Source organism: Gopherus evgoodei, chromosome 8 (genome assembly GCF_007399415.2).
Source record: "Gopherus evgoodei ecotype Sinaloan lineage chromosome 8, rGopEvg1_v1.p, whole genome shotgun sequence".
Classification (NCBI taxonomy): Eukaryota; Metazoa; Chordata; order Testudines; family Testudinidae; genus Gopherus; species Gopherus evgoodei.
The window spans coordinates 69530184-69558134 of record NC_044329.1 but is presented as its reverse complement, the minus strand read 5'-3'; positions in this window follow the sequence as shown (position 1 = coordinate 69558134).

Below are 27951 nucleotides of genomic sequence, written 5' to 3'. Positions count from 1 at the left end.
TTGCAACCCTGTCAGGATACAACTGTGTTGTATTGGGTTCCATGTGTTGGTTATAGTTATAGTATAGATGCGACCTAAAAGTTGCGAATTGGCTATGTGGGGTGCAGCATCAATAGTAACCTTTTGCATGTGTCCTGTATATACAGCAGAAAATCACTCTGTGAAGAGTATCCGTAGCTCCCCCTCGCCTTCCCCCTGCATGACTCCACAAGCCACAACTGTCCATGGGGATAAACAATGGGCTACTTCTGTTACTCATCCTCCTTGCTTGTGTTTATTGCTGCAGCTCAGATTCACAGACTGAAGACTGGCCAGGTTGGTCTGAGGATTCTGTCCCTCAGCACCTGAGTTTGCTGTGTGGTGCAAAGCCCTTTTATGGTTTTTGTTGTTCCCTAAGCGTGCACACTATACAGGAACAGGATGTTTACTAATCGTCCCAGTTAAGAGGGGCTGTCTCTATTTTTCTTTTTACTAATAGAATTAAAAGGTGTTTCCCTGTTTTCTCCCTCACTCTCAGTACTTACAGTTTTCCAATGTTGGCAAATATGTTAATTACTAAACTCTCCTTGCTGAGCTCCATAAACATGGGGTCCTTGGTGTATAGGCCAGGAATTCAGGAAACCTGCATTCAGTTCCTGACACTGCCAGTGAAACACTGTGAGATCTTGGGCAAATCACTTACCTTCTCGATTAACTCCTTTGTAAAATGGGGATGATAAGGTTTACCTGCTTTTGTAAATACTCCCACTGAAGTCAGAAATCTTTGGATTAGGCCCAGTGTGAGGTTTCTCTGATTTCACTTAAGTTGCAATCTGATAAAAAACTGCGCTGCGATCGTGGTTGCATAGAATTTTCCAGAAACTTTTACATTGTTTTATTTGTGAATAAAATAAAATGCTAGTTTTATTGCTACTTTATTTAAGTGTCACTGTTTTAAACCAAATCTGTAGCTCAATGTCAGATGCCGTTTCAAATGTCTGGTTTTGCAAAAAACTCTGCTCCTACTATTATCTTCCTTTCATGTGCACTATCTACATTAACTTCAGAATAAGATGCAGAATTTTCTTTTAAGATCATATGAACAACATTATTTACTCAAAATTGCAACCTATTCATTATTAAAGATATCAAAGATAAATAGGCTTGGAGGAATTTTGATTTTTATTATTTTATAATTTCAACAAATATGTTTTTTTAAAGCATTTTTTATTTTTCAGTTTTCACAATTATGGGAAAATATGGAGGAATTAGACAATTTATTTAATGATACTAGATGTTGAGATTAAAAAAGTTAAAGTTTTATAAATTGTTATAACACAAATTGTCAACATAATATGTCAAAATATACAAAATATCCTTAAATCAACAAATCATACCTGTTTTTACTATTCATTCACTTGTCCATTTGTAAAAAGACTAATTCACACTGGGTTTTGACTCTAAGAAGTTCTCAAGCAGAACTTGATATGCCTATCTGTAAATTTTGGTTATTATTGATGAAAATATTTTTCATTGGTGTGTGTGGTGAAAATGATATTTACTGACATTACTGATAAAAATCGAATCCTTCCAAGCCTAAAGATAACCTAGAAAGGAAACCTTCACATTGAGCCAAGCACAGAAAAATGAGCTCACTATCTCCTTACTAGCGAGGCAGTGTGGGGAGAGGAGAATTCAGTACATAAAATAAGTCTAAACAATCCTCTTTAAAAATTCTTTATAGCTCTAATAAAGTGAGTGTTATTGACATCACGGATACCAGAACACTCCTCAGAACACTGAGGTGGCCCATAAGGGCACCAGAAAGACTTGCATGTTTTCCTGCACAGGGCAGAATTTTCAAAGGTTCTTGTTAATTGTCATCTTCATGAGTGCTTTATGTATGAAACAATAAGCATTTTCCTCCAGGCTTTATGGGCTGACGCAGCTGAGCTGTGATGTCCTACAATGGTGCACTCTGGGGTGTCAACAGTGAATCCAGAAGTAGCAGGAGTAATAAATTGCCTCCTTCTGAAAGGTTATTTCTGGGTTGATTTTTTCCATACGAACCCTGGGCACTCAGAACTTATTTCTGTGCTTGGCTCAGTGTTTAGGTTTTTTTTGCAGGTTGCTGTCTATTCTAAAAACTAAATTGAAATCCTTCTGGTCACCTATTAAATGTGATGGTCTTGTGGATTATACAATATTTGTTTTCCTTGGAATTATAGTTTGCTAAGAGAAACAGCGATTTCCATTCTAGCTTTCTGTTCCTTCCTATCATATGCACCTATCATATGCAGGTTGATGTGGTGTGTTACTTGTGATGGGCTGTTGACCACACACCATCCCTGAAGGAGTTAAGATGGCTTAGAAAGGGCTGATTAACCTTGTAGGATACACCTGGGGGAGATCTAGGCTTAATTTATAAGCATTAATTGAAAATGGAGCCCATCTCAGCAGGAGAAGGTTGGGGCTTGTATAAAGCCAGGAAGTGAGAGCAGAAGGGGCTGAAGCATAGAGGTCTGCAGTCATTCTCTGGGCCTACTGAGGAAAAGAGGAGGAAAGAGGGAACAGAAACCTGGGATCCTGACCTGGAGGGAAGGGCTGATCCACAGGGATGATGGAGAAGAAAGCCTCTAGAGGGTGGAGTAGGAAGAAGCCTAGGGAAACAGCTGCAAAGGTTGAGACTGTGCCAACCGAGGCTGCTGATTGTAGGGTTCTTGGGCTGGAATCCAGAGTAGTGGACAGGTCTGGGTTCCTGTCCCAGCCACTGGGAAAGTGGCACAGTCTTGAATGGGAAGACTGCCTAGAATGGCACTTGGACAGCTAGTCCAGTGAGACTTTGTTACCCTGGAAGGGGAAAACTGTATAGTGACCTGGCTGAAGGGCTGAGTCACAAAGGGGAAGCATTGTGACTCCTAGAGAACAAGAGGGGCCATAGCGCAAAAGAAGGATGGGGGCATCAGACCAGACCAGGCAGAGCTAATCCCCAGATGCAGCCACAAAGAGGTTCTCCACTGATGAGTAAACCCTGGTACATTGCTATTAAGATCAGTTGCTGCTGACTTAGTTTTCATTTTACAAAAATGACATGTTGGTCTCTCACATGTTATTGCTTCAGGTTCCTTACTTGACAGTGCAGTCTGGAGGTAGAGTTTGTACACTTTGTAGGTGAAGTAGTTTATATCTTCTATGTAGGTATACTGTTCGGAGATAATGTTTCCATTATCTCCGTTTATCCTGATAGAATGTACTTATTGTCAGACCAAGTCCTGACTGCTTATGCAGGGTGTCAAAAGGCCTAACATCTGAGAAACTATAAGCTTCCATTTTGCAGGTGAGAAAAAGCATCTGCACAGGATGACTTAGCATCCTCTGTGGGCTCCAGATGGACACAGAGAAACATGAAATGGAGGAGGGTGTGTATTGCCTTCAAATGAGGGTGTAGCTGCTGGGTCTTCACATGATGTGGATCCAGATCCATGTGAAGTAGGTGGGAAGCAGCTTGCTGCCTTCATTGTTCCCTCCACCTCTGTTGCCAAGAGTAGCTGGAAATGGAATGGTTTGTGGGTGCCCTGCCACTGCAACATGTGCCAAGGCTGTGATTTTTGTTCCAGGGAGGCGGTGTGGTCTGATGTGCAGAATATGAAACCAGGAGACCTTGGTATTGTTCCCTATTCTGCCATTGGCTGGCTCACTGTGCGACTTTAGACAAGGAACTTTTATTTGCCTTAGGTGCTCCAGCTGTAAAATGGGAATAATGACATGTACCCAGCTTTGTATAATTCTTGGAGATCTACAGGTAAAAGGTGCTACAGAAGAATTATTTTTCTTCATCTCCAGGGTGGAGCAGTTGATTTTTGTGTGAACAAAGTCCTTTTCATTAGGCCTTTTCTCACCTTTTCAAAATGGAGTTCATGTTTCATTTGCCTCACATATTCAGATGAGGAGCTGAATCATTCTCTCTTCTGGTTACATTATGAATGATCTCTGTGCATGGTTTTTCTTACGAAAATTTGTGATTTTCAGCTGGGCCTAAATCATCCCTTATGTGCAATAATGTTTTTACTTTGTTTGATTTATGCTTCTGAAGGAAGCAGCCCAACAGGAATATATGGAATGCTCTATGCCAAAAATAGAAAAATATTCATGTATTTAAAGGAAGAACTCCCACTCCCCAACAATAAACAAATTCAAATCCAGACCCACATTTGCCAGTAAATTATTAGGATGTTATGTAACAGCAGATTAATACAGAGTAACTTACTGTAGCACAGTGGAGGTAAACTGCATCCTGTGGGCATACAATAGATTGTTTTCTTGAGAAATATTGTTATTAATGTGTCATGCTAAAGGACGTCCTCTTACGGGTTGTGCCAAACCCAGTTGGAGATGTCAATGTAAGGAATCTTACAATTAGCACACAGCAGTAACAGGTTAGTATGCACATTTCTCCCACTCTTTTTGTCTTACCTCATCACCTCAAGAGTCTGCATTCATCCAGAGGTTCCCTATAAAAGTTCCCCTGCAAATTAGATGGCTACATTTTAAAAATGAAAAACAGGGACACTTCTATAGCAATAGACTCATGGATTTTATGGCCAGGGACCATCATGATTATCTAGTCTGACCTCCTGCACATTGCAGGCCACAGAACCTCACCCATCCACTCCTGTAATAGACCCCTAACCTCTGGCTGAGTTACTGAAGGACTCAAATCATGATTTAAAGACTTTAAATTACAGAGATTGAACCATTTACATTAGTTTAAACTTGCAAATGACCCATGCCCCATGCTGCAGAGAGAGGCCAAAATCTCCCAGGGTCTCTGCCAATCTGACTATGGGGACAATTCTTTCCTGATCCCAAATATGGTGATCAGTTGGACCCTGAGCATGTTGGCAAGACCCACCAGATAGATACCTAGGAAAGAACTCACTGTAGTAACTCAGAGCCATCCGCATCCAGTGTCCTATCTCCAGCTACTGGGGATATTTACTACTAGCAAGTTGCCAGTGGGCCACATGCCATTGTAACCATTTGATGGTTAGAAACCTCTGTCAAATTTCACGCCTAAACTTTATATCCATTTGCTCTTGTGTCAAAGTTGACACAATAATTCCTCCTCCTTCCTGGTATTTATCCCTCTGATGTATTCATAGAGAACAATCATATATCTCTCTTCAGCCTTTGTTTGGTTAGGCTAAACAAGCCAAGCTTCTTGAGTCTCCTCTCATAAGTTAGGTTTTCCATTCCTCTGATTATCCTAGTAGCCTTTCTCTGCACTTGTTCCAGTTTGAATTAATCTTTCTTAAGCATGGGAGACCAGAACTGCACACAGTATTCCAGATGAGGTGTCACCAATGTCTTGCATAATGATTATAACACTTCCCTATCTCTACTGGAAATATTTCACCTGATCCCTCCTAGGACTGTGTTAGCCTTTTTCACAGTCACATCACATTTGCAGCTCATAGTTATCCTGTGATCAACCAATACACCCAGGTCTTTCTCCTCTGTTGCTTCCAACTGATACGTCCCTAGCCTATAGTAAAATATCTTGTTGTTAGTCCCTAAGTGCATGACATTGCACTTTGCATTATTAAATTATATCCTATTTCTATTACACCAATATTCAAGGTTATCTAGATCTTCTTGTATAATATTCTTAGCCTTCTCCTTAATGGCAGTACCTCCAAACTTTGTCATCTGCAAATTTTATTAGCACACTTAAACTTTTTATGTAAAGCTCATTAATGAAAATGTTTAATAAGATTGGTCCCAAAACCAGTCCCTGTGGAACGCCACTAGTAACCTTCCTCCAGCCTGATAGTTCACCTTTTAGTAGGACCCATTGTCATCTCCCCATTAACCAGTTCCTTATCCACCTTTCAATTCTCATGTTAATCCCCATCTTCTCCAATTTAATTAATAATTTCCCATGTCAAAGTGTATCAAATGCCTTACTGAAATTCAGGTAGATTAGATCTACTGCATTTCCTTTGTTTAAAAAATCCGTTATCTTTGCAAAGAAAGAGGTCAGGTTGGTCTGGCATGATCTACCTTTTGTAAAACTGTGCTGTATTTTATCCCAGTTACCATTTAGCTCTATGTCCTTAATTACTTTATCTTTCAAAATTTGTTCCAAGACCTTGCATACAATTGAGGTCAAACTAATGGGCCTTTAGTTTTCTGGATCACGTTTTTTCCCGATCTTAAAAATAGGTACTATGTTAGCAATTCTTTCTGATATGTAGAATACAAAAGTGCTTTGCCTTCTGGCTGCTCTGCCTGGGTTGGAAAAGTTTTAGAACAGATCAAAGAGAGGGTGAGCCCAGCTTCTTCTCTCCACTCCTATGTATTCCTTATTCCCATTTTTCTAATGGCTCTGGTGATCATAAAGAGGAGCCGAGTGAGGGACAGAGGGGATCATCGCCAGCTATCCACCCCCTCTTACGCCAGCTCCTCCAAGTGGCCAGTGCAGAAGTGGTTGACACTGAACACTTACTTTCTGCATCATGAGTGAAACGGGTGAATACAACATGTTATGTTTCTGTAGTGATATGGCTTCAACAAACATTGACTATTGGGTTGCTGGACTTAAGACCCTAAGGGGAAAAGGACACTGCCAAACTTACTTGTGGGTGGGTCTTTTGCTCATGGTTTGTGTTATGAATCCTTTTTGTGGTGTTTCCCCAACATAATGCCGCATTGTTTCCTTCCTTTATTAAAAGACTTTTGCTACACTCAGACTCTGTGCTTGTGAGAGGGGAAGTATTGCCTCTTGGAGGTGGTATGTAATTGTCCCAGGTCACTGGGTGGGGGACTCGTGCTGGTTTTGCATTGTGTTATTGAAAAGGAACCCCTAGATACTGAAACCAGCTCTTGTTACTGCCAACTCTGATGGGCAGAAGGGTTACAGATGCTTTTCTAACATGTACCAGAGAAAGTGTGTGAGGTCTTTGCAGTAACTTGTGTGTTACATAAAGTGATCTGTAAACAAGCAAAGGATATGGGATCACCAGGAAGGAAGGCCAAGAAGAGGTTGGAGCTGTTGAGAAGCAGCTTTGCCAATAGATGTAGAGACTATTTTCTGGTTTCAGAGAAATGTTTGCATACAGTACAAAGATATATGGCCTTAGAAACATCATGCTACTGCCCCTATGTCTGTAACTTCACTCCTTAAAATAACAAAAGGTTCTGATGGCGTAAAATCACCTAGAGGAGACCTATGTAGTCTGCATGGGCAGTGGAATGCAGTTTATTTTACAAGAGGAACTTATTTAAGGTGACTTGTTTATATAATTGTTAGCCATGTTACCAGGTAGGTCCTGGCAATCTGTGTTACTGTCTGCATCCACTAAGGTACTATAGCATTTGATTAGCCTAATCCAATATTTGAAAAGTTGCAACATAGGTGAAGCAAAAGAAAGCAGTTAACTGCAGAAGAAGGGAGGAGAGAACACCCCCGCCAAATCTCTCAATACCCAAACTACACCCCCTGTCATAAACAGATAGCTAAGGGTTAATATCTCTTTCACCTATAAAAGGGTTAACAAACAATAACCTGAAACACCTGACCAGAGGACCAATCAGGAAACAAGACTTTTTCAAATCTGGGTGGAGGGAAGTTTTGGGTGTGAGTCCTTTGTTCTTGGTCTGTTCTTTTTCTCGGCTCTGAGAGTGACCACAGGAATCTCCAGGCTTTCTAATCTTCTGTTTCCAAGATGTAAGTACAAGGATAGTAAGACAATAGGTTTATATTGTTTTTTTTGTATTTACATGTGTGTAGTTGCTGGAATGTTTTAAATTGTATTCTTTTTGGATAAGGCTGTTTATTCATTTTTTTCCTTTAAGCAATTGACGCTGTATATTGTCACCTTAATACAGAGACTATTTTTAATGTCTTTTTCTTTCTTTTTTATATAAAGCTTTCTTTTTAAGACCTGTTGGAGTTTTTCTTTAGTGGGGACTCCAGGGAATTGAGTCTGCAGCTCACCAGGGGATTGGTGGGAGGAAGAAGTCAGGGGGAAAAATCTCTTTGTGTTAGATTTACTAAGCCTGACTTTGCATATCCTCTGGGTGAAAGGAGAGAGAGATTTGATCTCTCGGTACTTGTGTTTCAAGGACTGGAAGCAGGGAATATCCTAGAGTGCCCAGGGCGGGAGAATCTGGGAGGAGGTAAGGGGGAAGGGAAGTGGGTTATTTCCCTTTGTAGTGAGACTCAGGGCATCTGAGTGTTGGGGTCCCCCAGGGAAGGTTTTGGGGAGACCAGAGTGAGCTAGACACTAAAATTTCTGGCTGGTGGCAGCGATATCAGATCCAAGCTGGTAATTAAGTTTGGAGGTTTCATGCTAACTTCTCATGTTCTGATCTCTAAGGTTCAGATCTGAGTAGGAGAGTTATGACACCCCCTTCCCCCAACCAAACAAAAAAATACAAAGTTTTCAGAGCTTTTGCTTGGGGCAGTTCTTTTTTTCTAAACTGGCTCATGCCTTTCTAACTGGCTCTGTGTAGATAAGCTCTGCAAATCTGTTACTGGCAATTTAATATGTAGTCCACTCTACGGGCTTGTAGTGGGGCAGCTGCCCCACTCCTGCAGAACAAGGGTTGAAAGCAGCCCTGGAGAGGGTTGTGGCTGGAAAAAAGAGTTAAAAGCTGCCAGGAGCTGCACCAGGGTTTTTGGCGCCCTAGGCCACGGTCCTTCTGCTCTCCCGGTCATTGGCTGCAATTCTGTGGCGGGGGGAGGTCCTTCCACGGCTCCCGATCTTCGAGGGACTTTGGCGGTGGGTCCCGGGGCGAATGAAGGACCCGCTGCAGAATTGCTGCGGAAGACCTGGAGTGCGGAAGGACCCCTGCCTCCAAATTGCTGCCAAGGGTGGCAAAATGCCGCCCCCACAAATCCTAGCGCCCTAGGCGACCGCCTAGATTGCCTAAATGGAAGCACCGACCCTGAAAGCTGTCATAGTATCTTTCCCCAATCTGAACCTTAGAGTCCAAAAGTTGGGGTACCAACATGAATTCCTCTAAGCTTAATTACCTGCTTAGATCTGATAAGCTGCCACCAATCACGAATTCCAGTGCCTGATACACTCTGGTTCCCCCAAAACCTTCCCTGGGGACCCCCAAGACCCAGACCCCCTGGATCTTAACACAAGGAAAGTAAACCCCTTTCCTCACCGTTGCCTCTCCCTTCTCTTCCCCTTCAGGTGTTCCCTCCCTGGGCTCCTGGAGAAAGAGACAGATTCACACTCCGTGAATCTAAAACAAAGGGTCCATCCTTCTCCCCTCCCTTCCCCTTTCCTGTTAAGTACAGACTCAATTCCCTTGAGCCTCAACAAGGGGAAAAATCAGACAGGTCTTAAAAGCAAAACTTTAATAAAAAGAAAGAAAAAAGTAAAAGTTATCTCTGCAATTTAGATGGTAAAAGTTACAGGGTCTGTCAGCTTATAGAAACTGGAGAAAAAGCCTCCTCCAGCAGAAATACAATTTAAAATACTTCCAGCCAAATACACATTTGCAAATACAGAAAACAATCAAAAGACTATACCGCCTTTCTTACTAAAATACTCACTATTCTGAATATATAAGAGACTGTAGCAGGGAGATTGGCAAGAAACCTGGTTGCACATCTAGTCCCTTCCAGGACCCAGAGAGAACAAAGCAAAACCCAAAAACACAAACAAAGGCTTCCCTCCACCGAGATTTGAAAGTATCTTGTCTCCTGATTGGTCCCCTGGTCAGGTGTTTGGTTCCCTGTTTGTTAACCCTTTACAGGTAAAAGAGACATTAACCCTTAATTATCTGTTTATGACAAAAGCAGCCAAGTTAGGCTGAGAGGGGAAGCAGCCACAGCTGCCAGCTCAATCTGGGTGCAGATGGCCCTTATAAGCGGGCTGGGGGCCAGGAGCTGGAGGAGTGTCTCTCTATAGCTGTGGAGAGAGAAGGACCTGGCTGCCTGGGAGCTCAGGGTACCAGGGGTAGAGCAGGGCTGGCGGAAAGCAAGAGGAGCTGGGGAGCTCCAGCCTGGCAACTCTCCAGGCTGCAGGCCTTGCCAAAGGCCAAAGCAGGTACAGGGGGTTGCAGAGTGGTGCAGCCTGGGGTTAGGCAGAGGCAGCTGGTCCGACCCCCTTGCCAATGATGAGTGGCCTTTACAGACTGCAGTTTGCCCCAGTGAGTGGAGGCTAGATGATGACTGGCGGTAACCACTGAGGCAAGGTAGGTTTAGAGGGTTGGTGATTCCTCTGAGAGAGGAGACCCAGAGTGTGGGACAGAACCCCAAGGTAAAGGGCACTGGGATCCAGGAGGGACACAGGGGCCTGAGACAGGTTAGCTGACGGCCAGCAGAGGGCACTCTGAGCTGGAAGAGAGCTAATTCCCAGGGCAACCAATAAGAGGTGCTGCACCGGTGAGTCGTTGCTTCGCTACAGGGCTATATTCTATTATACTGCCATGAAGGTGAAAAGATAGCTAATTTTTATTTCATTAAGGTTATTCTTAAATTGCAAGCATAAAGGAGGGACTAGTGATTGTGTACTATATGGGTGTGAATTATATTTTGATGGTTCCACACATCTTCACTAAATTTTGTATGTGTGCTGTAACCAGGGGTAAAAACAAGGGTTTTAAATTGGGCATGATCTGAATCATATCCTTCCCCATTTTTTAGAAAAAAAGAGTTAGAAGAGTGGCTCTCTAGGCAATCCTCCTTTTCCACTGGCATCTCTAATAAAAATGTATTTTAAATCTGGTATACATTTCCCATTTGTTTTAAGATACTTTAGATTAGGAGTTATTTATTGATCACAATGGTCTCATGTTTCATATTTCATTAGAAAAGACTGATGAATAGTAGAGTTAGATTCCTTCACGTTATATTTTAGTCTGTATAGGTGCTCATCACCACAGTGTCTGAGCATCTTCCAGTAATGTCTTAAGCAACATGACTAACATCTGCCATGCATTTGTTCTCTCATTGTCTCCCCAAGGAAGAGAAGTGGGTGCAATGGAATATTTTGTTTTGGAATATTTAACATATAGATACACACACACAAACCTATACGAATGTTAACGGATACTGAGTGATTCCAGAGAGAATTTCGAGTTCTAGAGAATGGTGGGAAGTTCTGATCATCCTTATTCTGACTTGGATTTTTCAAATAAGCTAAGGAATTTAAGTGCCCAACTCTCTCTGAATTATTGGAACAATTAGAACATAAGAATGGCCATATTGTGTCAGACCAAAGGTCCATCTAGCCTAGTATCCTGTCTTCCAACAGTGGCCAGTGCCAGGTGCCCCAGAGGAAATGACCAGAACAGGTAATCATCAAGTGATCCATCCCGTCGCCCAATCACAGCTTCTGGCAAACAGAAGTGAGGGACACCATCCCTGCCCATCCTGGCTAATAGCTATTGATAGATCTGTCCTCCATGAATGTATCTAGTCCTTTTCTGAACCCTGTTATAATCTTGGCCTTCACAGCATCCTCTGGCAAGGAGTTCCACAAGTTGATTGTGCATTATGTGAAAAAACACTCATTTTGTTTGTTTTAAACCTGTTGCCTATTAATTTCATTTGGTGGCACCTAGTTCTTGTGTTATGTGAATTGGTAAATAACACTTCCTTATTTACTTTCTCCCCACCAGTCATCTCTTTTCCAAGATGAAAAGTCCCAGTCTTATTAATCTTACCTCATATGGCAGCAGTTTCATACCCCAAATTATTTTTGTTGCCCTTTTCTGAACCTTTATCCATTCCAATATATCTTTTTGGAGATGGGGAAACCACATCTGCACGTAGTATTCAAGAGGTGGGCGTACCATGGATTTATATAGCAGCAGTATGATATTTTCTATTTTATTATCTATCCCTTTCTTAATGATTCCCAACATTCTGTTCACTTTTTTGACTGCAACTACACATTGAATGTTTTCAGAGAACTATCCACAATGACTCCAAGATCTCTTTCTTGAATGGTAACAGCTCATTTAGACCCCATCATTTTATATGTATAGTTGGTATTATGTTTTCCAAATTATTGAAATTCTGTTCCTGCTTCTACCACTCATGTGCTGTATGATTTTGGGAAAATCAGTTTCCAATTTTGTAAAGTGGGCATAATGATCGCCTACTTTTGTAAAGTGCGTTAAGCTTCTCAGATGAGAAAACACCATAGGCCAGTTTGTGGCTTATCCTCTGCTACAAAGAAGTAAGGGCACTAAGTGCCCTGCCTCGCACAAGTGATTGTGGGTTGTAGAAGGGATGGCTGTGCCAGTGCATTGGGGAGTATATACTGCAGTGGAACTGACACTATTTACTCCCTCTTCCGAGCAGCCTGTTGTGAGACGCAATGCAGTGTTGGAGAAGGAGGGAAGACTGTGAGTTGAGGAGTCACAGAGCCCCTCCTGGGCTGTTTCTGCTCCAACAATGTGTTATCCCTCACAACAGTCTGGACTGCAGTCTGATAATCTCACCCTGAATTAGCACTAAGTAGTAATAGTTATTTTTATAACAAAAGAATGAAAGGAAAAATAACCCAAACCCATATGCTATGAATGTGTGTCTGTAAAAGGAATAGAATATGACATCAAAGTGACAAGCTCTGGCAAACTGTCAGAACTGTTCCTTGAGGAGATGGAGGTGTCTTTGCTCATTTATGCTGTAAAGATTTTTTTTGGGGGGAGGGGTGAATTGGGCAGAGAAATGTGAAGGGGATTCTAGGGAACCTCCACATTTATCAGGTGGCACTAGCAATCTCCTGTCCACAGGGAACACTTATTTTATTTCTGAAACTTAAAAAAACCCTCATAGTGTAAATAAATTGAAAAAAATACAAAACTTATCTTGATCTTTCTAGTCGTTGCTATGTTTTTGAGTAATATATTGTCTAAGCTATGGCACTGCTGTGATATATTAAACTAATATATCATAAGAATGACATAGCTTTGATGATGTATTCATGCAATACATCATTAAGGTGCCATTGCTCTTGCAACGTATTATTCCAGATATTACCAACTGCTTGGGTCAATGCACAGGGATCTATGTCTGTGGGACAGGAAGTCTAAGTCCTAAAATACAATAGAACTTAACGAAAATTCTTCACATTCAAAAACAATTTAACAGGATTTGGAACCACAGGGCTTGTGCAGGAATGATTGAGTTGAATAGGAACTTAAGGACCAACACTGAGGTTTGAGTGTCAAACTTAGTTTGAAACATACATATGACATTTAGGAAGACGGAGCCTGATCCTACTCCTGTTAAAGTCAATGGCAAAATTCCCATTGACTTTAAAGGTGAAGGATCAAACCAGTAGTCTCTAGGGATTGGCAAATGGATTTGGAACATCTATGAACCTACCTGAACACTTCTTCAGAACTTGAATTAAACCTGCATAAGTGAAGTAATTTTTTGAAATTTTTGTATAGCCTCTTTACAGGATACAGTTCTGCAGTTCACTCTGTACACATAGGTCTCATTGACCTCAGTGGGAGTTTCATGGGTGTGTCTGAGAGCAGAATATTTCCCTTGCTTTTTACTTATTTTTTCCCTGCTTCTGCAGTTACTGGTTTCAACTGTATGCAGAAAGTGAAAGTACTATCATATGTGTGAGAGGTTCTTGCTATCACAGCCTGACTGACGTTGGTAAGTAGGGAGTGTCTTTCAAGACAGTATGATCTCACAAAATTTCCAGCTTTTGAATAAGTTTCTGAGAAGGGTTCAAGGTATCTGAACGAAACCATTAATGTGCCTGAGGTCCAGCCCAATTTAATATTCTCCTCAGCAAGTCCTGGAAGTTAGGTACACATGGAGATGAATGTACTCAACAGCATCTGATATGCTTAAAAAACTCACCTAATTATGTGATAATGGTGAACTTGACAGTAGCACATCATAAAATGTATTAATATAGTGATGTAAAATCTTACTCTGGTTTAAAAAAAGAGTGGTTTTCCACCAACAAAATTATTTTTCTGTAAGTGTGAAATTTGAAGCCATCTTTGTTACTCTTCCACGAAAGAAATACAGTTTATTTCTGTGGTATTGTCATGGGCTGTACAGACTCCATCCTTTCCAAGCCTCTAAAAGATTTACAGGAGGCCTCCTCAGCAGGGGCTGACTGGTGACTCTGCAACACCTTGGGAGACCAAAAGGCTGCAGGTCAGAAAGGAGGGGTGGCTACCAGGGTGGATGAGGAACCACTGCGAGCAGGGGCCTTCAGCAGCAGACTGGTCGGAAGCCTCCCAGGTACTTTGACCTATAGAAGAAGAGGATCACAGAGTGTGAGCCTGGGAAACAGTCTACAAGAGAGGCATAGTGGGAAACAATAAGAGATGAGGTGGGAGGGGAAACTGCTTTATATAGGATCTCTAGATTCAGGGGCTGCAGAGCACCATTTAAAGTGGAAGGGCCATAGATTTGCTTTTGATCCTTCTCTTCCCTTCTCAGATGCCCTTTCCCACAGCAGCCTGACCCCCTGGTTCATGAGCCCCTACACCCACTGCCTCCAAATTCCATTCTTATATAGGTTTTTATACTACGCACATCACTGTAGTATCCAGGTGCCTGCCAGTAGTACATTAAGCAACATGACTACACAACTGTCACATGTTTGTTCTCTCATCATCTCCCCAGAAGCAGCAGCATGTGCAGTGGAGTGTCCTGTTTTGCTATTTTTTTTTAATGTACCTGTTTGCCATGGATTTATATTAGAGAAGGGAAGGTCAAAGGAATGCGCCTTGAATTTGGAGAAAAAACAAGTAAGGTTTGTGATAGTCCTTAATTCCTGGGGGAGCTCATTCTACAGTCTTGAACCATCTCCCTGGAGAAGATTGTTTGTCCTGCACAGACCAGTTTTACTTTTATTGTTGAGATTTCCATTGTGCCAGAGGAGCAAAGTTGTTGAACACAGTCTTTGTTCCAGAGCATCAAATGGTCTTTAGGCATGCTGGGCCCAGGACATGGAGCACTTTGAAGATAAAGACTGAGAGCCTAAATTGATTCCAAATTGTATGGGAAGCCAACGTAGAGAGCAGAGAACAAATGTGATGTGTTCATGGTAGCCTGTGTTGCTGAGGAGATGTGCTGCAGTGTTTTGTACTAGCTGGAGTTTCCCAAGTGCTGAAGGTTTCATGCTCAGGTATATTGCACTGCAGTTGTCCAGCTGAGGGGTGACAAAGGCATGAATAAGTGAGGCCAAGTGTTCATCTGCTAGAATGGGACAGAGCCTCCTAGCCAACCGGGGATGGTAAAAAGCATTATTCGGGGCTATTGCTGTAGCATCAGTGAGGAATCCAAGAATACTCCTGTACTACAGACTGCATTGACCAATTGTGGATGTGAACCTTCAATCAAAGGAGACTGCACTGTGGTTGCAAATTCCTCTGCCCAATAATGTCACCTCTGTTTTGCTTGGGTTCAGCTTCAGCCAGCTGTCCTAAACCCATGAGCTTATCGCATCTTAGCACTGGACCGTCTTGATGGTGGTGATTGTGTTGTATGTGAGGAAGGATAAGTAGAGCTGTGTGTCATTTGCATATTGCTGGCCCTTTAGTCTAGATCATCTAACCACTTCACCTAGTGGTTGCATGCAGATATTGAAAAGGACCAGAGAGATAAGTGATCCTTGTGGAACCCTACAAGTGAGGGATCTAGTGGTAAAGTTGCAGTTTCCCGTCACCTCTCCTTGTGTGCATTGCTTTAGGAAGGACTCAAATCATGTTGGCGCTTTACCTTGGGCTCCTTCCTCCGCTCAGGTGATACAGCAGTATCTTCTGGTCAATGGTGTCCTCAGAGAGAATGGATATCTGCTCTCTGTCCATTGACAGGGGGAGGTCATCCATCAGTGTCACTAAAGAGGTTTCAATTCTGTGCCTAATTGCAGATTGGGCCAGTCTAGAATGTTGGCTTCAGTTAGGTGAGCTTGTTTATAGGCCTTTGGCTAGATCTGCTGTGAGCTTGCTCAGAAATGACAGGTTTGACACTGGCCAATAGTTGGCTTGGACTGTAGTACCCATGGTGGGTTTCTTCTGTGTTGGCTGGATGATTGTGTGTTTGAAGGAGAAAGGGAATATTCCTTCTCTGAATGAAGCATTGGCTATTTTAGTGAGGAGTGAGTAAGTAGCATTACGACCTAGTACATGGGGTTGCAACACCACTCAACTCTGGCCCAGACAAAAAGTGGTGGGCAACATGGCCCAAGTGGTTCCCTTCCTCCAGCTCTGTGGCCTATGGGATTGAAACCCAGAGGAGTGGGTGTGTCTGGGTTCCCCTACAAACTCCAGCAAAGGAGATATTAAAACCTGCTGAGCAAAGAGTCTGAACCCCAACATGGAGATACTAGGGTTACTGGCCTGTTGACTCACTAGACTCCCTACTGCCCTGAGAGGGGAGAAACTGTTAACAATCCTGGTGGAGGACTGGAGTTACTCTGAGGACCTACCAGACAAGTGGCTCAACAGTGATTGGTTGAATAAAAGGGAAACTGAGGCAGAATTAACATAATACCTGCTTGACTGTAGAGGGTGCCACTGGCTGACAGTAGCCTCAGCATAGATCATAGAGACAAAAGCAAAGTACAATTCCTTGCAACATCTGAGAGGGACTCACAAGAAAATCTACAGGGAATAAGCAATAATATTTTCATTACAAATCACTGTTTCCTGCATTGAGGGACTTATGAACCTGCTAGAATCATTTCTCTTTTCAGTTGCTGCCACTGTAATATCTGCAAGAAGATCTCACACATTTTAGTCAATTTCTCACATCATATTACCCTCACCTCTAGGTGGTATTGGTGATGTACTTTGGTGAGTACCCATTTTGTATATCATCTCCCCTCTTTAACCCCCAACCCAAAATGTATGGAATTGAAGCTATTACAAATTCATAAGTACTAGAACTTCACAATTGTCTCTTTGCAGCATGATCACTTAGCGCTTAACAGAAGCTGCAGGGATAGAACTCAGACACTCCTATTCCTAGAGAGCAAACTCTGTTCCTTGAGCTAAAGACAAATTCCCTTGTCTGTGAGCAGTGAAAGGTCTGTAATATACAGTTGAGCAGTCCTGCTTCTAACTAGTAGAAAACCTGTATGTGTACTAGCTGGTTTATTCATACCAATATACCCCATAGATTACCATTTTACCAGATAGGTTGTATTCTGATACCACTCCATCTACAGTCTTTGCTTTTGTTTGTGAACTCCTTGTTTTGTATCATATGATGTCACTGGGTGGTGGTGGTGGAGGATATACTCAGAGTTGTTGGATGAGGTAGTCACTTGAACAGTGTCATTTCCCTAGAAGTATCTTGCGTGTTCTCTGGATTTTCATAAGAAGAGTGAAAAGAGAGCTTAGGTTTTGCAGCTTAATAGCCTAGCATATGTTAATTTCATCCTGCAAACACAGAAATGATCAACGTTCTATTAAAAGATTCTGCGTACCATAGTCAAAAGGCATTTCCTGTACTAAGTGGAATTTAATTGGAATTACCATCAGAAGGCAATAAATCAAAATGCAGTGCTATGTGCATATATTATAACGTTGTTTTCCCAACCCAATAGAACTGAGCAGTGTTTTGTGCAGTCCTGTGTCCATAGGAATAGGAGCTGTAAAAACTCGGCTGCCATCTTTAACATTGCTGTTTCTAATCTTGGACACCTTTAAGCTGTTTTCTTTTACAAAATTATGTTTGAACATAGCTTAGTGCTAGGTTAGTGGCTGGTTGGCTTCAACTCCAGGTGACTGTGTCCTAGCCTAGCAGTGGGATCTTCATCCAGCCTGAGTGATGTCAGGCTGAGGGCAGAGAACAGAGATCTGAAAGACTGAAAAGACAGACTTGTGGGGAGAAAAATGCCAATGGAGGATGAAGAACTAGAGGAGAATTCCAAGGGCAGTAAAGGACTTTTAATTATAAGAAACACCTGTGGTCATAGTCCTCTTCTGGATAATAAATAATTTTGTGTAGTTGAGGTTTGACTAGTTGAGGTATGACTATAGTAAAAATGAAATTTCTAAATTGTTTCCAGAAATACTTGCCACTGTCTCACCAACTCTGTTGCTGTGGCTGCTATTGTTGTGCCATTTTACTGATATTTCCCAGCAGCAGCAGAGCCAGTGTGGTGGAAGGAGCATTTAATAATTTTCTATTAAGCTGCAAGTGACTAATAACCCCGAGAGCACACTGCTAAAATGGTGCACTAATCATTGCTGAGGGTCACAGGAAACAGTAAACATACAGAAATCATAACTGGGCATATAACCTTCAAACTCATTTTACAGTTTAACTAAATTTTTCTGAGCATAAGTGGATGCACATATGTTAACTGTGAGGCTAAATAATTTGCCTTGATTTTGTTAAAAATCTAGCTCACTATTTCCCTGATCCTGCAAAAACGTATGTTTACTAACTTTAAATTCTAGGGTAGTCCCATTGAAGTCAGGATCCCATTGATCCCATTTCCAGGACTGGGACCTAAGTCTGTTACAGATTCATGAGGCTCATTTTTTCTGACTAGCGCATCTAGAAATGGAAAACACAGCTAAGTTTCTTGGTAGCAGGAAAGATGGCAAAGCCTTATTTGTGCTTAGGTTGGAAGACGATAGTAATCTTCTGCTGATTTTTGCAATACACGGGAAACTGTACTGAGGCAGAAAAACGTATAAGCTGTTTTTGCTGTTTGGGTTTCTAGGTCTTGTTTTCTAAGTGCTACACCTTTACTGATATAGATTTCTATTATTTTTTTTTTATAAATATACTTCTCTGCCAATAGTGTGTTCTTGCATGGTGGTTCCTGAGATACTTGTTTGTTTTGACAGCAACTCAAGTTGGGTGGCTATGTTACAAATGGTAGCTGTAATAGGTCACAGACAGCTTGACAGTTTGGCACATTTTGTGACAAGAAGCAGTTCTCCGACCTAACAGATGCTACTTCAGTATTCTCTTTGATCACTACATGCCTGCTTAAGAGGTGCTGCTGCTGTAAGTATGTCATTTTCATTTCAGAGCTTGCCTACTGATATCAAGTGACTGCTGCTGGGACTGAGACTATAGTCTGCATTACATGGGAACTTGGTGTCTCCTTGGGTATATGCTAGACATAATAAAAATTTCTTTCCATCAGCCGATACAATTTCTTCCAGGATGTTAGTGTTAAAAAGGGATTTAAAAGCTATCCAGATTTGGTGACTAGCTGGGACGAGATCACTAGTAAAAAACATACTGCTTTAAATATACTAGGTGGCTTTTTTCCTCCTTAGATTATGCCGTAATTTGCATTATTGATGGAATTTACATATCATAAATAGCAAATGAATTGTTTATGAAACAATGGCTTGTACTTCCTTTATAATACAACTCTATTTATTGCAGTAGTAAATGTGCCTCGGAGTGGGAAACCATTCATAACCAGCCATTAATGGAAATTATTTTAATGGTAGTTTAGTAACTTGACATCTTACTTAGTGCTGCAGGGAAATGCATTTCAAGAAAAGTCCATCTTATCATTCTTAATTGTTATCCAACTTTTTAATAATTAAAAATTATGAAGAAAGAGCATGCATAGAAGTGAGAGCAACAAAAACTGAAAAATTGCAACGAGTCTAGGCAACTTTGCAATGCAGCTTGATACAAGTGGAAATGTGAGGATTTAATGCGACTGCCATCTCTTACACTCCATTCCTTTAATTAAACAGCCACATTATTTAACATTCTCACATTTATTACTCCTGGGGGAATTCTGTGCCAAAAATAAAAAATTCTGCATATTTTATTTGTTAAAATAATGCAATATAATTATTTTGTTAATTTATTTAAACTACAATAGAATGGATGAAGAAAGGGAGTGGGGAGCATTGGAGGAAATCCCCAACTCCCCTCTGTCTAATAGTAATGTGGCTAGTATTGACCCTTCACTTCTGGTTATTAGTCAACAAATATATGCAGCCATATGCTCAGTGTTACATCATAGGCAACTGAAGAGCAAGCAAGGGCTGATGACTCAAACTGTCAATTTATATTGGCTACTGCCCATCTCCACTAAGCCTTGCCTTTCTGGCTTGGTCTCCTTACTATGAAAGTGAAGAAAAATTATACCAGTAAAATGACTTATTTCATTCTTCTGTCTCTTCTCCCACAGTCAAGCTGGGTTTGGTTACAGTATTGTGAATCGTGCCTGCTTTCATGCTGTAAAGCAGCATACATTCCCCATCTCCTCATGTTTTCAGAGTTCTTAATGTTTCTGAACAGCTACCGGTTATTCTTAAAAGCTGAGCACTGTGCGATGACTCTTCTTCTAATACCCAGGCTTTATATTACATTGTAGCCTAACTGTTACCTGTTAACTTTTCCAAATATGCTTCAAATGGGTGAAGAAAAAGTGGGGTGCTTTCTCAGATCCTCTTCATGTGCAAGTCTCTGCTGGGTAGCAGAGGACGGTAGGATTCAGGGTTTGGCTACACTGGAGAATTGCAGCGCTGGTGGTGGGTTTACAGCGCTGCAACATAGTAACTGTCCACACCTGCAAGGCACATCCAGCGCTGCAACTCCCTGGCTGCAGCGATGGCTGTACACCTGGTCTGCTTGGGCTGTAACGATTGCAGCGCTAGTGATGCAGCGCTGCTCATCAAGTGTGGCCACCAAAAGCGCTGTTATTGGCCTCCAGGGTATTAGGAGGTATCCCAGAATGCCTGCTCACAACAAATCGGAAGAATGGCTGAACTCCGAGCTCCCCCAAACTGCTTATTTAAAAAACAAACACAGCTCCTGTTTGCTGAGCGAGCGGAGGCAGGCAAGGGAATTGCTTTGGAATGTTCACAGCTGTTTGCTTGAGGAGAGAAATGGCACACTCACACGGCAGAGGGAGAGGGAGAAGTCCGTGTTGAGCAGCTGCTTATGTGGTCTGACAGCTATTTAGGAGTGCATAATTTGCATTTAGTGAATAAGAGAGGGGTGGGGGAAAGGGTCAAAACTTTTAAAATGATTGAAGGTAGGTGCTGTGTATCTTCCAGTCCTTAGAACTTGCAAGGCAGGGAGCTGAGAACAGTGTCAGCTCCAAAAATCCACTCTCTCTGTCTCCCCCACGCTCCCTGTCACACTCCACACCACCCCCCTGTTTTGAAAAGCACGTTGCAGCCACTTGAACGCTGAGATAGCTGCCCACAATGCACCATTCCCAACAGCGCTGCAAATGCTGCAAACGTGGCCACACTGCAGCGCTGGTAGCTGTCAGTGTGGCCACACTGCAGCGCTTTCCCTACACAGCTGTATGAAGACAGCTGTAACTCCCAGCGCTGTACAACTGTAAGTGTAGCCATACCCATAGAAATACAGCAGTGGGCTCCTCCAGGACCAAAGTGCAGCTGTTCTGTGTGCCTGCTTATTTTGAACAATAAGTAAGTACAATAATACAGTACTTAACAAAGTTAGATTGAAGCCTGATAAAAACAAAGTGATGAAACAGATTATTAGTTGGCTAATTTGTGCTAAGTCATCAGCTGTTGGCCATGTTCCTGGTTTTTATGTCAGAATTATGATCCACCAATCCAGGGACATTTATGCTCTAAACATAAACACCAAACCGGAAATATACTACCTAGAACAGAGTTAGTCCTATTGATTTTAAGATATGCAGTGCATGTGAGATCCTAAGAAGAAATGGATTGGGATTCGCTGGCTAAAAAGACAATAGGAAAACCAGGAAGCGTGGGTCTTTAGTAACTTGATATGGGGGTACAGAATCTCACTTTTGGGAAAATGCAATATGTGCCTAATAGTTTTGACCAGACTTCCAGCAATCTCCAATCAAGTTTGGAGGGATGATTCTTGAAAATCAGCTAGAGCCTGAGAGCAGTTGCTGTAATCTCAGACTACCGGGAAAGGTTGGGAGAGTGGTAGTAAAGTTTTATTTTAACAAATTTCCTGATGGTAACAGTGGCTGTAAATGCTCTTTGTTACTGGCCTAAATATTACTGAATCTCTTGCAGTGGCAGTTTGTACTCTACTTAAGTGTCAGAACTACTTATATGCATTACTATAAACTGCCAAATACCCCACTCTAAAAAGAGAGGCTGGTCTTTGAAATCAAAATAGCCAATTCTTTTATCCATTAGCTTCACAAGTAGTTGCTTATGGCTATAACCACCGACCCAATGAGCCAAGCACCTCCATCAAATGCTTCACTTAATGGTGTCTTTTATTACAGTTCAGCGACCCAGTAGACTACATATTTGGTGTGCTAAGCACCTCTGAGAGCTCAGCATAAAACTTTCCGCACATCAACTGCTGCAGAATGTTCTCTTGTGACTCTGAGCAGTCATTTCTTTTCCTTTTGCTTAGAAATATCAAATAACAGCAAAATAAATCAGGAAAATCATTTATAGTTAGAGATCTCTGTTCTGATCAATATCTTGATAAGGTATAAAATTTATAGAACAAATGAAAAAATAAAACTGTCTTTTTAGACTAAAGGTTAGGTCTGATTCTCTTCTCACTTACACTGGTGTAAATCAGGAGTAACTTCGTTAAGTTATAGCCATGTAAAACTGGTGTAGGCAAAGAGGAAATCAGACTTAGTTTTCAGTGTAAATTGTCTTTAGGCTAAGTCCTTCATACCAATACAACAGTGAAGATTTCTTTGTGTGTGTGGGAGGCACCTCTATTCTTTTATGCTTTCTGTTCTGTTTAAAAGCACAGTATCATCACTTTTTTATCACAAAGTTCTGCTGTTGTTATAGGTTCATCCAAAATTAAATTTAAAAATGAGTGAACTTCCTGATAGAAGAAAGGAATAAGGATAAATCAAACAATTAGTAATTTAATATTCAACATACCCTTTCCTCATGCAGGATCAGACACCCCCCAAAGTCATAATCCAACAAATACATGATGAGATCAAATTTCTGAACTAATGGGTGGAATTTTATTTCCAAAGAGGCTATCACTTTGAACTCTAAATTCTGGCTGGCTCGCTTTTTTATTTTTTATTTATTTATTTTTCAGTGGCACCATAAAGTATATATCTGTACCTTTCAATGCTGTGTTGTCTTGGATTGATTTTCTTGGATCTAAGTTTTTGCAGCTATGGGATTGACCAGCAAGCAAATAAGATATATTATGCATATTAATTCTGGCTTTGTAAGATAGTGAATTGCACAATACTCGCCCAGCAGAGTCTTCTTCAGATTGTCTTGCACAAAGTTGAATGAATTACTTTGGTTGGACTTAGATTGGTAATGAAGCTATCATAGTGTTTGATAGGTTGGCGTGTAACAACTGCTCCAGGTATTTCAGTTCATATTATCTCTGCAACATGTCTTGGTCTTTTAACAGTTCATTCAGTAAAGGAGAGAAAGGATGTTAATCAACAGTATATCATTGGTATTCTCCGTGGAAGGGCTGCTTGTAAACAATGTCTGAAGGGGCACATACTGTAGTTTCCAAGGTGAAATAGTATTTACCATTAGAACATGTATTTGCCATTGGAATTAGACATGGGTAGTATCCAAAACCCAAGATCCCCCAGAATAAGAGACATATAGAAGATCAGATCTGAATTTTGAAGCTTGAAATTAGTTGCTGGGAGCTGACTCTGTCTAATTTCTAATACTGAAGACTACCCATTGAAGGAAAAAAACCCAAAAATGCTGGGTTGGCAAGAGTTCTGCAAGATAAGGAAAGAAAGAAGATAAAGATTTTTTTCATAATAGGTTATACTATTAAGGGCAAAAATGTCAAATTCTTTGTGTTGTATCTGATTTAAATTTTGGTGTCATTACATTTTGTATGTGTATAACCAGGGGTGCTGAAACAACTTGTATAGTGAGGGTGCAGAGAGCTAACCAAATCCTATTTCCCGCACCTATGCATATTACCTTCCCGAAATAAAACAAAACAACCCACCTTTCAAACAAAATAAAGAGATGTTGTCATTATTTTGGTTGCCTGTTGGAAGATGTGCTTACTTCTTTGATCCTTTTCAGAAAAGAGGGAGTGAATCAGAGGGTCACAAAGGAGTTGGTGACAGAGGAGGGAGTGGAATTTAAGACATCCTGGCTCCCAGTTCTGTGAGAAGGACCATTAGACCACATCTCTTTCTTGAAGAGTGTCCTAAATTTCAGCTTCTTGTGCCTGTTGACTAATAGAGCTGGTGGAAATGGTTCAAAATGTTAATACATTCTCCTCCACTCCCGAATTTCTGTTTTTTTATTCAGCTTATGAAACTGATCACATTTAAATTGAAAAAAAATCTTCACTATATTTTGACTAGCTATATTGGTTAGGGCGACTCTTCTTATGTGTTTGAAACTTGGAAAGAGTTAAACTACAAAGCAACTATTGGGAATATCAGCCTAGCTTTCACAGTATCCTTGGCCTTAATTCTATCACCCTTGTACATCTGACTTCATTTCCTCTTTGGAATTTTGTTCTTGTTTTGCATAATTACTTCTTATGTAGCTGTCAACTCCCTAAGTTCTCTTTATTGAACTTCATTTTGCATATGTAAATATACTATGCATTTCTGTAAGAACAATGTGCTCCATCATACATTCTGTGTCCATTGAAGAGGTAAATAAAATGTGATGCAATTAAATGAATTCAGTAGTAGTTTTCAAAACTCTGCTTGATGGTAGGGTTTCATATATTCAACTTCCTCACTTGACCATAGTCTTGAAAACATTTGTGTAGATCGGTCTTTGAATGCTCCTAGGGCTAAATTCTGATCTGGGCTATATGTGCATGTGTCCTGTTGCTTTCTTTTTAAGGTCTGATATAGTTGTGTAGGAACCAGTCATGTGAGTATGATTTCAGGGCTGTCCCTACCTATTTTGGTGCCCTACGCAGCCCCCACGGCTTCCACAGGGGGACTGGCCCCAGACTTCCATGGGGGGGCTGTGTGGGGCCTTGCCCCAGGCCTCTGCAGGGAGGAGCGGGGGGTGGGGAGGCTGGCCAGGCCTCTGGGGGGGAGGAGGGCTGGCCACTTCCTGCCGGAAGTGGAGTGATCTGGCCCCAGCCTGCTCTGCTCCCCTGGCTCCCACGCTTGTGGGGAGGGGGGAACCTCCCCACCCCAGCACTCAATGGTGGCGTGGCTGGGAGCCAGGGGAGTGGAACAGGCTGGGGCCGGGTCGCTCTATGTACCAGTGAGTGCAGGCCCGACTGCTTCTGAGGTCCTCAGGGGAGTGGGGGCATGGCTGGGGTGGGGAAAGGGTGGGGTGGAGCATGGGCGGGAGCCCTGGGGAAGAGCCTGAGCAGGGCCTGGAGCAGTATGCAGCTGCACAGGGCACCAGGAAATTTGGTGCCCCAAATTTTCTGGTGCCCTACACAGCTGCGTACTTTGCGTATGGGTAAGGATGGCCCTGTATGATTTATACTGCAAGAAATCATGCAACTTTTTTTTTCTGCAAGACACATGGTAAGTGTTATAACAAAGTTTAGGAAAGCAAACAAAATCCACATTAATATTTCCTCACCTCTAGATGTCCCATCTATCCTGTATTGTAAACTCTTTGCGGCAAAGACTGTCCTTATTTGTGGGCACTGGAGAAAGCTAAGCACATTGCAGGTGCTAAATGAATTAATTATGATAGTGATAAAGTGGTCTCAGTGTTACTTCTGAGGACCAATAACAGTTAATCCTGAGATCCAGTTCATGAACTAAAATTCTCAGATGTGATTTTTTCTGAAAACAAATTTACTAGATACAGATAAGTAATTGATTCTGTAAAGTAGTTTCACTTGAGCCAAGATGCACCAGGCTGCCCAATGACCTTGTCTTTGCTGTTGGCTGGATGATTCTTCAGGCTGATCTGACCAGGGGTAGCTGTTGCTTTTCCTGTTTTGACATATTTTGGTCATTTTGCTGCTTTATAAACACAGCAGACATGTTATTTTGAATCCTTGAAACTATTTTCAGGTCACATAGGTAGTATTCATGACAACTTTCACACATTTTGTTCAGTTGATTTGTAAGCTTTCTTTGAGACAGAAAAAAGAGGCTACAAGGAGAGAAATTTTGTAGAGATTAGATAGAGAACAGATTTAGGGGAAAGACTGAGGGGAGAGAGAAGGAGGTGAGAAGGCAGCAAACAGGAGACAGAAACAGAAGTGCGTTCAAGTTAAAAAGGACTTCGGTCAGAGTAGGAGAGCCTGAGTGAATTAATCATTGGAATTAGAGTGGAATAGATGGGTGGAGATGAATGATGAACCTAACTGGAAGTTAAAAACAAGCAAACAAATTTTCCAAAAGGAATAGAAACAAAATAAAATGATTGCATTGATGAGTGATGTGTCAGGAAAGTAAGTAATAAGAGAATTAGGAACTTGAGGTAGATGTCCCATCTAGTACACATGTCTTAGTGGTAAGTCATGCAAGGGAGCCATGCATGGGGTCTCCACACCAGGTGAGTTTCTCCCTTAGGCCACGATCCAGCAAAGCTCTTAAACCCGTGCTTAACTTTAAGAACACAAGTAGTCCCATTGACGTGAACAGAATTATTCATGAACTCAAAGTTAAAGATATGCTTCAGTGTTTTGCTGGGTCAGGACCTTAATGAACTTGAATTTATGAAGTTCTGTTTAAAATGAAGTAGAACGAGAGTTCCATGCTTTGCAAGATGTGAACTATGCATCCAGTTACAGTAAACTTTTACTCACAGAGATGTTGTTCTGTAGAAAAAATGACTTCACTCTAAAGTCTTTTGATCATATTTTGGGGGCTTATGTTCTAAATAGAAAACAATCTTTTTACAGTTTGCATTTTCTTACACTATGATTGTCTCACAGATGATTATGATTTTAAATAAAAAACGGTCTAATTTAATCAGGCTTCAGTTTTCACAGCATGATGTGAATGAATTGATTGAACATATTTAATCAATTATACAATGCTCTGGTTTTCTTAACCTTCAGTTTGTATAGATTGGGTAAAACAAAGCTTAGATGCAAATATATAACAATCTCACTTTATGTATTTTGGGGAGCTGCTATATAAACAATAATTTATATAAGACTTAAAGCAATAGTAATAATCCAGCATTTTATTTAGTTTTATTTCTTCTAGAAAAGTGAATTAAGTTTAAATATTTATGAAACATAAATGTCATATTCTGCATCCGTGCTTCCTTCTAATTGTATTGCATTTTTATTCCAAGTTCTTTCTCTGCTCTTCCCTTACCCCATCCCCTTCCTGTTACATTTTATGGGCTGTGCTCACACTAACATAGACATGGACACAACTGCCTATTTCTCATTATGGAATGCTAATGCAAATAGCCCTCCAGCTCATCTGTTAGCTCAAGTAATTCAAGAGTACCCAACACCCCAACTGGAGTCGAGTTGATCAGTACCTCTGAAATTAGACTACGCCAATAGTTATCTCAAGATAGGAACCCCTAAATTAGAAGACACTTGAAACGTTGTTCCTTTTATCTCTCTGTCTCAATTTACTTACCTACTTTAGTAAAAATGCTTTTGAACTTTGGATAAAAGATGCTACAGAACTGCAGAGTATTAATTTCATCAGTCTGTAGTGTGCAGTGAAGAACTCCTTCCATCCTTTGCTACATGTCGACCTAGACAGAATCATGAAGTTCCACAAGGTTGTGGTGTGCCGAAGGGACATAGCACCAGGTGCAGTTGGTTGTATATGTTATACATGTATGATAATAAAGAAATCAAGAACTGACAAATTATAGAGTCCTGAACCATAACACACACTACAGTTTTTACCAGCAAGTCTGAGATCCTTTGCTCTTGAGGATCACAGTGTTATTTTTGCACTGTTTATCAGGCTACATTGGACTGACTGACTTGTATTCTTATGCTCTGAATTTTGTATCATATTTGGAAAACTTTTCCACAGTACTTGAAAAACAGGAAACTGGCATCATGAGGGAATGTAAATCACAGAGCAAGTGGAAATCTCCGGCTTCTCACTTTTGCAGTACTTCAAAAGCAAAGTCTAAAGGGTTGGT